Source organism: Procambarus clarkii, chromosome 67, assembly GCF_040958095.1.
Source record: "Procambarus clarkii isolate CNS0578487 chromosome 67, FALCON_Pclarkii_2.0, whole genome shotgun sequence".
Classification (NCBI taxonomy): domain Eukaryota; kingdom Metazoa; phylum Arthropoda; class Malacostraca; order Decapoda; family Cambaridae; genus Procambarus; species Procambarus clarkii.
This window is the reverse complement of record NC_091216.1, coordinates 16247031-16260028: the sequence shown is the minus strand read 5'-3', so window position 1 is coordinate 16260028 and position 12998 is coordinate 16247031. Positions and strand designations below refer to the sequence as shown.

The window sequence follows — 12998 nt, the reverse complement described above, 5'->3', positions numbered from 1 at the left end:
TGAGCAAATTAGTCAGAGACAGTATTTAGCTCATATTTCATCAGAGTCCAGTTTATGCTCAAATTCGCCAGAGTCTACTTTGAGAGCAATATTCGTCAGAGACAGTTTTAGCTCATATTTCGTCAGAGTCTACTTTGTGCCAAAATATTCAGAGTCCAGTTCATGATCGAAATTAATCAGAGTCCAATTAAAGACCCAAATTTGGCAGAGACCACATTTTCGCTACTAGCAGTCCAATCCCCCTGAAATTTTAAACAGTCATATTTCAGACGTAGTAAATAAGATCAAGTCAGTTACAGAGCTCCAGCTCTTGTCCCCCTGTATTTGCATATTTTCTCTATATTCACTGTGTTCTTCGTATTCTCATCCGTGTTCACTCCATGTTCTACAAATGTTCTCAGTCCCATTCAGTTCATATTTTCACAAGTATCTCCATTTTTTTCTGTAATCTTTCTCTTAGTCTCATTATGTTCTCTACAAAGTCTAGTCATATTTCTATGTTTTCATGTTCATCACATGTTCTCTTTACAACTTTTATACTCAATATTCATGCTAACTTCCATATTTTGTGTTCTTTGTCAATATTCATGTTCCTCTACAAGTTCATGGTCCTCACAAGATCACTTCGTTTTTCACCTTCACTTACATGTTTTCTACATTCTTTGTCATATTCTCCATGTTCTTCACAAGTCCATTGTTCATTCTTTGTATTCCCTATTCTCCTTATCATGTTTTCATGTTCTCTGTAAGTTCATATTCCCAGCATGTTCACTGTATTCATCAACTTTTTCTTACATGTTTTCTGTGTTCACCGTATGTTCACTGTGTTCATTCCCTTACTTAACCTCAATTTCTTTTAACCAATTCGTTTCTTCCATTCACTAACTAGTTCTTTGTCAAATAATATTATACTGCATTACAGTTTCCTCAACAATTTTAGTCACCCAGTTTTTATTTGCAAAACTATGTCAAAGTAATTCTCGTAGTCAACTTAATAGTTCTACCAGCCATGTTCTTAAACAGATCTACTCTTTATTCAGTTCCCAAATTTACAAAGACAAACCTTTCTTGTAACTTCTTAACTAAAAATCTTTCGCCAATCAACTAAAACATAGTCACTTTCGTCATTTCTCAACTAAACTTATTATCCAGTCAACTAAAAATAGTCAGAAATAGCCTCGTTCAACACTGTTCTTAACTAAAACAACCTTTCTCTTAGCTAAAAATTGTCAAAGGAAACTTCTTTCAGCACTTTCTTATCAGCCACTATGTTTCATCAAGAAAAATTGCCAAAGGAAACTTTCCAAAACTGTTCATAACTAGCTTTTATCCATCTTCAATCAACTAAAAATAATAACTTTCATCATTTCTTAACTAAACATATTCCCCAGTCATCAGAAAATAACCGTGTTCATCATGTTTCATTGTCATTTCTTAACTAAAATTAACTATCAATCAACAGAAAAAGCCATGTTCATCATGTTTTGTCTTTTTGCTTAACTAAAATTATGTTTTGTCAAGTAAGAAAAAATAACCAAAGATATCTTTCATCGCTGTTCTTAACTGACATTATACTTTGGGGAGCACAAAAATAGTCTCCCTCGTCATGTTTTATCTTTTCCTTAACTAAAGTATTCATCAGTCAACTAAAAAATAGTTACTTCATCGTGTTTCCTTGTCATTTCTTAACTGAAATATCACTTCTCTCATCTGAAATAGTCATGTATAGCCTCTTTCCAACACTGTTCCTAACTAAAGTAACCTTTCACTTCGCTAGAATAGTCATATTCATCGTTGTTCCTAACTAAAATTATATGTCGTTAAGTAAGAAATATAGTCAAAGACACTCTTCGAGGCATCAAAGACTTACTCAAAGACACCAAAGTTACACTCTAAGACTTCCTTCGAGACATCAAAGACTTCCTTAAGACTTCAATGGGACTCTTCGAGATATCAAAAGACACTCTCAAACACTCAAAATTTACTTGCATCCTCAAAGTTATTCTCAGAGGCATAAAAGTCATTCTCAGAGCTATCAAATTATTCTCGATGTCATCAAAAGTATTTTCTCGTTCATCAAAGTTAATCTCAGAGTTAACAAAGGTAATCTCTAACTCACTCTCGTACATCAAAGTTGTTTCAAAGACATCAAAGTTAATCTCAGAGTTATCCAAAGATATTCTCATGTCCACAAAAGTTATTCTGAGCTATCAAAGTTAATCTCAAACATCTCCGTTCATAAAAGTTATTCTCTAAGAGCTATCAAAAGTTATTCTCAGTCATCAAAGTTATTCCAAGAGACGTCAAAGTTAATCCAAGACATCATCTTTCATCAAAGATATTCTCTCTAAGCCATCAATGTTCTTCTCTTAAGACATAAAAGTTATTCTCTATGTCATCAAAAAGTTATTCTCTGAGCTAACAAAATACTACTCATGTTCTCAAAGACATTCTCCAATTCATCAATGTTGTTTCAAAGACATCAAAGTTAATCTCAGAGTTATCCAAAGACATTCTCAAAGTCATCAAAGTTATTCTCTAAGACATCAAAGTTATTCTAAGAGTTATCAAAAGTTATTCTCAGTCATGTTATGTTATTCTCTAACTCACTTCCATTCATCAAAGACATTCTCTAAGCCCTCAAAGTTATTCTCAGAGTCACCTTCGTTCTTCAGAGAAACTTTCCAAAACATCTTTATTCATCAAAGTTATTCTCAGAGGCATAAAAGTCATTCTCAGAGCTATCAAACTTGTTCTCAAAGTCATCAAACTTATTCACAGAGTCATCAAAGTTAATCTAAGACATCATTTTTCATCAAAGATATTCTCTCTAAACCATCAATGTTCTTCTCTAAGACATAAAAGTTATTCTCAGAGTCACCTTCATTCGTCAGAGAAACTTTCAAAACATCTTTGTTCATCAAACTTGTTTTCAAAGTCATCAAAAGTTAATCTAAGACATCTTCTTTCATCAAAGTTATTTTCAGAGACATCTAAAGTTATTCTCAGAGCTATCAAACTTGTTCTCAGAGTCATCAAATGTTATTCTCGAAGTCATCAAAGTTATTTTCAGAGACATCTAAAGTTAATTTCTATGTTATAAAGTTATTCTCAGAGACATCTAAAGTTAATCTTGGTCATCAAAGTTATTTTCAGAGACATCTAAAGTTAATTTCTATGTTATAAAGTTATTCTCAGAGACATCTAAAGTCAATCTTGGTCATCAATGTTGTTCTCTAAACATCAATGTTGTTCTCCAAGACATCAAAGATGTTCTCAAAATCATAAAAGTTATTCCCAGAGCTATCAAAGTTATTCTCAAAGTCATCAAAGTTATTCAAAGAGCTAACAAAAGTTATTCTCTAAGTAACCTTTCGTTCATCAGAGAAGCTTTCTAAGACATCTTCTTCCATAAAAGTTATTTTCAGAGACATCTAAAGTTATTCTCAGAGTCATCAAAGTGATCTCTAATTCACCTTTGTTCTCCCAAAGTTGTTCTCTAAGACACCTTCGTTCATCAAAGAAACTCTCTCTAAACCATCAATGTTATTCTTTAAGACATCTTCAGTCATAAAATTTCTCTCCAAAATGTAACTAGTTCAGCTTTTCATACCAAACCTGCATTTCTGTTAAAACATATTTTCTTAGTTTCTTTACCCTAAAACTGTTCTCTGAACTACACTGTTCAAACCTACGTAACCTATCCTCTCCACCCAATGTTACTTAGTTAACGTAACGTTCCTAAACCTAGCTTTACCTATCCTAACCTAACTTACCTTACCTTCCCTATCTTACCTAACTTTACCTATCCTAACTTAACTTGCCTTTCATAACCTAACTTTACCTATCCTAACTTAACTTACCTTACCTTACCTATCTTACCTAACTTCACCTATGTTACCTTACCTTACCTTACCTTCCCTAACTTAAGCTAACTTTACCTATCCTAACTTAACTTGCCTAACTTATTCTGCTTAACATAACTTACCTTACCTTCTCTATCTTACCTAACTTTACCTATCCTAACTTAACTTACCTAACTTATTCTGCTTAACATAACTTACCTTACCTTCCCTATCTTACCTAACTTTACCTATCCTATCCTAACCTAGCTTGTCTTACCTAACTTAATCTTACTTTCCCAAACTGATGTATCCTAACTTATCTAGTCCAACCAGACATGATCTAACTTAAGTATTCCTTCTTGTCTTTGTGTTTCGTCAATCATTGTCTCATATTCATTTACTCATTTCATTAGTTAATTTCTCAAATGGTCACTTATGCATTTCAAGTGCTATTTGTTAGAGATTGGATATTTAAGCATTTCAAAGAATTATAATTTCTCAAATGGACGTTTTTGCATTTCAAGTGCTATTTGTTAGAGATTGGATATTTAAGCATTTCAAAGAATTTTTGTTATATATGGGCATTTACTCATTTCATTAGTTAATTTCTCAAATGGACACTTATGCATTTCAAGTGCTATTTGTTTAAGATTGGGTATTTAACCATTTCAAAGGATTTTTGTTATATATGGGAACTTACTCGTTTCAAGGGCTAATTTCTCAAATGGTCATTTTTGCAGATCAAGGGTTATTTGTTAAAGTTCATCAAGTTGCCCATAAGTTGTATTAGTAGGTTCTATCTTATGTTCTTATTCCCCAACCCCTTAACCTAACCTCTTGTAATCTTAGTGTATTTAGTAGGTTCTATCTTATGTTCTTATTCCCCAACCCTTTAACCTATCCTTTCAGATGTAGTTTGTTGAATATATTATCCTTTTCCTAACCTTTCAGATGTAGTTTTGTTTCTCCTTTTTGTATATTTTTACCCAAACCTTCTTTTCTTCTTTACTTTGTTTTCACATATAAGTTCATTCTTTATCATAGTAATAATAAAAATTACAATAGTAAAGAATCAGATCTACTAAGACTTGAAATTGAGAAACAAGAGCTCAAGGGAGTGAGAGCATGAAAGAAGAGCAAGGAGTAAGAGAGAGGGGGCGGAAGAAAATGGGACCAAAGAAGAGAGAATGAGAGAGAGTGTGGGCATGGGAGCACTAAGACTTGAATTGAGAAAAAGAAAAACTAAGTGAATGAGAATGAGGGTGTGAGAATGGGAGCAATAAGACTTGAATTTGAGAAACAAGAGAGCATTTGAGCAAATGAGGGAGAGAGAGGGGGAGGAAGAGAGAGAATAAGGGAGAGAGATAGAAAAGGAGGGTTAGAAGGAGTAGGAGAATCAAAGTAAAGAAGGAAAGATGGTTTGGGTAAAAATATACAAAAAGGAGAAACAAAACTACATCTGAAAGGTTAGGAAAAGGATAATATATTCAACAAACTACATCTGAAAGGTTAGGAAAAGGATAATATATTCAACAAACTACATCTGAAAGGATAGGTTAAAGGGTTGGGGAATAAGAACATAAGATAGAACCTACTAAATACACTAAGATTACAAGAGGTTAGGTTAAGGGGTTGGGGAATAAGAACATAAGATAGAACCTACTAATACAACTTATGGGCAACTTGATGAACTTTAACAAATAACCCTTGATCTGCAAAAATGACCATTTGAGAAATTAGCCCTTGAAACGAGTAAGTTCCCATATATAACAAAAATCCTTTGAAATGGTTAAATACCCAATCTTAAACAAATAGCACTTGAAATGCATAAGTGTCCATTTGAGAAATTAACTAATGAAATGAGTAAATGCCCATATATAACAAAAATTCTTTGAAATGCTTAAATATCCAATCTCTAACAAATAGCACTTGAAATGCAAAAACGTCCATTTGAGAAATTATAATTCTTTGAAATGCTTAAATATCCAATCTCTAACAAATAGCACTTGAAATGCATAAGTGACCATTTGAGAAATTAACTAATGAAATGAGTAAATGAATATGAGACAATGATTGACGAAACACAAAGACAAGAAGGAATACTTAAGTTAGATCATGTCTGGTTGGACTAGATAAGTTAGGATACATCAGTTTGGGAAAGTAAGATTAAGTTAGGTAAGACAAGCTAGGTTAGGATAGGATAGGTAAAGTTAGGTAAGATAGGGAAGGTAAGGTAAGTTATGTTAAGCAGAATAAGTTAGGTAAGTTAAGTTAGGATAGGTAAAGTTAGGTAAGATAGAGAAGGTAAGGTAAGTTATGTTAAGCAGAATAAGTTAGGCAAGTTAAGTTAGGATAGGTAAAGTTAGCTTAAGTTAGGGAAGGTAAGGTAAGGTAAGGTAACATAGGTGAAGTTAGGTAAGATAGGTAAGGTAAGGTAAGTTAAGTTAGGATAGGTAAAGTTAGGTTATGAAAGGCAAGTTAAGTTAGGATAGGTAAAGTTAGGTAAGATAGGGAAGGTAAGGTAAGTTAGGTTAGGATAGGTAAAGCTAGGTTTAGGAACGTTACGTTAACTAAGTAACATTGGGTGGAGAGGATAGGTTACGTAGGTTTGAACAGTGTAGTTCAGAGAACAGTTTTAGGGTAAAGAAACTGAGAAAATATGTTTTAACAGAAATGCAGGTTTGGTATGAAAAGCTGAACTAGTTACATTTTGGAGAGAAATTTTATGACTGAAGATGTCTTAAAGAATAACATTGATGGTTTAGAGAGAGTTTCTTTGATGAACGAAGGTGTCTTAGAGAACAACTTTGGGAGAACAAAGGTGAATTAGAGATCACTTTGATGACTCTGAGAATAACTTTAGATGTCTCTGAAAATAACTTTTATGGAAGAAGATGTCTTAGAAAGCTTCTCTGATGAACGAAAGGTTACTTAGAGAATAACTTTTGTTAGCTCTTTGAATAACTTTGATGACTTTGAGAATAACTTTGATAGCTCTGGGAATAACTTTTATGATTTTGAGAACATCTTTGATGTCTTGGAGAACAACATTGATGTTTAGAGAACAACATTGATGACCAAGATTGACTTTAGATGTCTCTGAGAATAACTTTATAACATAGAAATTAACTTTAGATGTCTCTGAAAATAACTTTGATGACCAAGATTAACTTTAGATGTCTCTGAGAATAACTTTATAACATAGAAATTAACTTTAGATGTCTCTGAAAATAACTTTGATGACTTCGAGAATAACATTTGATGACTCTGAGAACAAGTTTGATAGCTCTGAGAATAACTTTAGATGTCTCTGAAAATAACTTTGATGAAAGAAGATGTCTTAGATTAACTTTTGATGACTTTGAAAACAAGTTTGATGAACAAAGATGTTTTGAAAGTTTCTCTGACGAATGAAGGTGACTCTGAGAATAACTTTTATGTCTTAGAGAAGAACATTGATGGTTTAGAGAGAATATCTTTGATGAAAAATGATGTCTTAGATTAACTTTGATGACTCTGTGAATAAGTTTGATGACTTTGAGAACAAGTTTGATAGCTCTGAGAATGACTTTTATGCCTCTGAGAATAACTTTGATGAATAAAGATGTTTTGGAAAGTTTCTCTGAAGAACGAAGGTGACTCTGAGAATAACTTTGAGGGCTTAGAGAATGTCTTTGATGAATGGAAGTGAGTTAGAGAATAACATAACATGACTGAGAATAACTTTTGATAACTCTTAGAATAACTTTGATGTCTTAGAGAATAACTTTGATGACTTTGAGAATGTCTTTGGATAACTCTGAGATTAACTTTGATGTCTTTGAAACAACATTGATGAATTGGAGAATGTCTTTGAGAACATGAGTAGTATTTTGTTAGCTCAGAGAATAACTTTTTGATGACATAGAGAATAACTTTTATGTCTTAAGAGAAGAACATTGATGGCTTAGAGAGAATATCTTTGATGAAAGATGATGTCTTGGATTAACTTTGACGTCTCTTGGAATAACTTTGATGACTGAGAATAACTTTTGATAGCTCTTAGAGAATAACTTTTATGAACGGAGATGTTTGAGATTAACTTTGATAGCTCAGAATAACTTTTGTGGACATGAGAATATCTTTGGATAACTCTGAGATTAACTTTGATGTCTTTGAAACAACTTTGATGTACGAGAGTGAGTTAGAGATTACCTTTGTTAACTCTGAGATTAACTTTGATGAACGAGAAAATACTTTTGATGACATCGAGAATAATTTGATAGCTCTGAGAATGACTTTTATGCCTCTGAGAATAACTTTGAGGATGCAAGTAAATTTTGAGTGTTTGAGAGTGTCTTTTGATATCTCGAAGAGTCCCATTGAAGTCTTAAGGAAGTCTTTGATGTCTCGAAGGAAGTCTTAGAGTGTAACTTTGGTGTCTTTGAGTAAGTCTTTGATGCCTCGAAGAGTGTCTTTGACTATATTTCTTACTTAACGACATATAATTTTAGTTAGGAACAACGATGAATATGACTATTCTAGCGAAGTGAAAGGTTACTTTAGTTAGGAACAGTGTTGGAAAGAGGCTATACATGACTATTTCAGATGAGAGAAGTGATATTTCAGTTAAGAAATGACAAGGAAACACGATGAAGTAACTATTTTTTAGTTGACTGATGAATACTTTAGTTAAGGAAAAGATAAAACATGACGAGGGAGACTATTTTTGTGCTCCCCAAAGTATAATGTCAGTTAAGAACAGCGATGAAAGATATCTTTGGTTATTTTTTCTTACTTGACAAAACATAATTTTAGTTAAGCAAAAAGACAAAACATGATGAACATGGCTTTTTCTGTTGATTGATAGTTAATTTTAGTTAAGAAATGACAATGAAACATGATGAACACGGTTATTTTCTGATGACTGGGGAATATGTTTAGTTAAGAAATGATGAAAGTTATTATTTTTAGTTGATTGAAGATGGATAAAAGCTAGTTATGAACAGTTTTGGAAAGTTTCCTTTGGCAATTTTTCTTGATGAAACATAGTGGCTGATAAGAAAGTGCTGAAAGAAGTTTCCTTTGACAATTTTTAGCTAAGAGAAAGGTTGTTTTAGTTAAGAACAGTGTTGAACGAGGCTATTTCTGACTATTTTTAGTTGACTGGATAATAAGTTTAGTTGAGAAATGACGAAAGTGACTATGTTTTAGTTGATTGGCGAAAGATTTTTAGTTAAGAAGTTACAAGAAAGGTTTGTCTTTGTAAATTTGGGAACTGAATAAAGAGTAGATCTGTTTAAGAACATGGCTGGTAGAACTATTAAGTTGACTACGAGAATTACTTTGACATAGTTTTGCAAATAAAAACTGGGTGACTAAAATTGTTGAGGAAACTGTAATGCAGTATAATATTATTTGACAAAGAACTAGTTAGTGAATGGAAGAAACGAATTGGTTAAAAGAAATTGAGGTTAAGTAAGGGAATGAACACAGTGAACATACGGTGAACACAGAAAACATGTAAGAAAAAGTTGATGAATACAGTGAACATGCTGGGAATATGAACTTACAGAGAACATGAAAACATGATAAGGAGAATAGGGAATACAAAGAATGAACAATGGACTTGTGAAGAACATGGAGAATATGACAAAGAATGTAGAAAACATGTAAGTGAAGGTGAAAAACGAAGTGATCTTGTGAGGACCATGAACTTGTAGAGGAACATGAATATTGACAAAGAACACAAAATATGGAAGTTAGCATGAATATTGAGTATAAAAGTTGTAAAGAGAACATGTGATGAACATGAAAACATAGAAATATGACTAGACTTTGTAGAGAACATAATGAGACTAAGAGAAAGATTACAGAAAAAAATGGAGATACTTGTGAAAATATGAACTGAATGGGACTGAGAACATTTGTAGAACATGGAGTGAACACGGATGAGAATACGAAGAACACAGTGAATATAGAGAAAATATGCAAATACAGGGGGACAAGAGCTGGAGCTCTGTAACTGACTTGATCTTATTTACTACGTCTGAAATATGACTGTTTAAAATTTCAGGGGGATTGGACTGCTAGTAGCGAAAATGTGGTCTCTGCCAAATTTGGGTCTTTAATTGGACTCTGATTAATTTCGATCATGAACTGGACTCTGAATATTTTGGCACAAAGTAGACTCTGACGAAATATGAGCTAAAACTGTCTCTGACGAATATTGCTCTCAAAGTAGACTCTGGCGAATTTGAGCATAAACTGGACTCTGATGAAATATGAGCTAAATACTGTCTCTGACTAATTTGCTCACAAAGTGGACTCTGTTCATTTTTAGGTATAAAATGGTCTCTGATGAAATATGAGCTAAAACTGTCTCTGATGAATATTGCTCTCAAAGCGGACTCTGATGAATTTCGATCAAGAACTGGACTCTGATGAAATATGAGCTAAATACTGTCTCTGACTAATTTTGCTCTCAAAGTAGACTCTGGTGAATTTCTGTTGATAATTGGACTCTGATGAAATATGAGCTAAATACTGTCTCTGACTAATTTTGCTCTCAAAGTAGACTCTGGCGAATTTGAGCATAAACTGGACTCTGCCGAAAATTGGGTATAAAATGGACTCTGACAAGTTTTCACAGATTACAGGCGAAATAGCCGTAAATGGATATAAAACTAAATGTTATGGATAAGTTGTCTGTTTTCCTTAACAAAACATCTAAGACAATATTCTCTGAAAATGGTCCTTTTACAAATGTGTGATTGAAAACGGGCAAAGGTTGTCCATAGAGTTTACCTGGAAATGCTGTGACACAAACACGATTTTTTCTAAAACTTTTCTTTAAGATTTTCCTACTTATTTTCATCATAAGAATGATTAACAAACTTCTAAGATCTCGGAAATTATTTTTCTCATAAGAATTCCTTACTTCCAAATCTGTGACTCCCCAAATTTGCCTGAAAACCCCTAAGATCCACAGACGATATTTTCTGAAAAAAAAATATCGTCTGTGGCTCTTACAGTCCACAGGGGTCCTCTCCCAAAAAAAAAATATCGTCTGTGGCTCTTACTCCCTACTACTCCTGTCCCTCTGTTATAGTCCCTGTCCCTCTGTTATAGTCCCTGTCTCTCTGTTATAGTCCCTGTCCCTCTGTTATAGTCCCTGTCCCTCTGTTATAGTCCCTGTCTTTCTCATTGCGTTTTGAAAGTTTAACCAGGTGGGGGGGGGGGGAGATGAAGAGGAACTTTAGAATGAACTATTTTATTTTTACGCATGTTTATGTTAGTGGTAATGACCTACTAGTCACAACAACTGAATATTGTGGTAATCTACTTCTGCACAAACCCAGCCACTTGGGCTGGACGGTAGAGCGACGGTCTCGCTTCATGCAGGTCGGCGTTCAATCCCCGACCGTCCAAGTGGTTGGGCGCCATTCCTTCCCCTCCGTCCCATCCCAAATTCTTATTCTGACCCCTTTCAAGTGCTATATAGTCGTAATGGCTTGGTGCTTTCCCCTGGTAATTAAAAAAAATGACTTCTGCAATAAATGTGTCATAATTAGTGATCTTTTATGACATATATAAATACTTGTGATTAGATTTTGACCTTTAATGCTAATTTTGTCTTCTCTTTGTGGTTTTTAGATTGTCCAACCAAATCGAAGCTACATTTTAGCATGTTATTAACTAACTGAACTATTTATAATTTGATAACTTATAAATTCGTGCCTCGAACTCTAGTATATATTAATTTTCTTTTGCATATTTTCCATTCTATGCAAATATTTTCTTCCATCTGGATAGTGAAGAAACACTAGTTCACATTCTTTCAATTTTTATTGTTCGACATTTCGTGAGCAATGTGACATCTTTAGGAGTATACGCTGTTGCGCTGACACAGCTATACTGAGCTAATATTGTATACGCTGTTGCGCTGACACAGCTATACTGAACTGATATTGTATACGCTGTTGCGCTGACACAGCTATACTGAACTGATATTGTATACGCTGTTGCACTGACACAGCTATACTGAACTTCAGGAGTATACGCTGTTGCACTGACAGCTATACTGAGCTTCAGGAGTATACGCTGTTGCGCTGACACAGCTATACTGAGCTGATATTGTATACGCTGTTGCACTGACACAGCTATACTGAGCTGATATTGTATACGCTGTTGCGCTGACACAGCTATACTGAGCTTCAGGAGTATACGCTGTTGCACTGACAGCTATACTGAGCTGATATTGTATACGCTGTTGCGCTGACACAGCTATACTGAGCTGATATTGTATACGCTGTTGCGCTGACACAGCTATACTGAACTTCAGGAGTATACGCTGTTGCACTGACACAGCTATACTGAGCTGATATTGTATACGCTGTTGCGCTGACACAGCTATACTGAGCTGATATTGTATACGCTGTTGCACTGACACAGCTATACTGAACTTCAGGAGTATACGCTGTTGCACTGACACAGCTATACTGAGCTGATATTGTATACGCTGTTGCGCTGACACAGCTATACTGAGCTGATATTGTATACGCTGTTGCGCTGACACAGCTATACTGAGCTTCAGGAGTATACGCTGTTGCACTGACAGCTATACTGAGCTGATATTGTATACGCTGTTGCACTGACACAGCTATACTGAGCTTCAGGAGTATACGCTGTTGCACTGACAGCTATACTGAGCTGATATTGTATACGCTGTTGCGCTGACACAGCTATACTGAGCTGATATTGTATACGCTGTTGCACTGACACAGCTATACTGAGCTAATATTGTATACGCTGTTGCACTGACACAGCTATACTGAGCTTCAGGAGTATACGCTGTTGCACTGACACAGCTATACTGAGCTAATATTGTATATCCGATATGTCCTCACCTGTCTCCTCACTTGAGATTGAACCTTGTAGGTTCGAAATGTTGTGCAAATTTATAATAAGTGTAATATATTCTACAGTTAATTTTTATTCTTTTAGTCAACCTTGAACAAATATAACATTTGGAGAAATCCTCTTCCAATTAAACCAAGAAGCAAGAGCACTGGTCAGAGGGATAGAAGCCCTAAACAAGACAATAATCAACACAGAATATGCAGTCATGTTCAGTGAAAGAAGGCTCTGTTTATATGTGCCTAATTTTACATA

General features: G+C 34.3%; 1 protein-coding gene across 9 annotated transcripts in view; it reads left to right on the top strand.

Moving 5' to 3' along the window:
- Positions 1-12998, top strand: part of LOC123767543 (uncharacterized) — a 357685-nt gene that overhangs the window by 80618 nt on the left and 264069 nt on the right. The gene's annotated exons all lie outside the window — the stretch shown is intronic.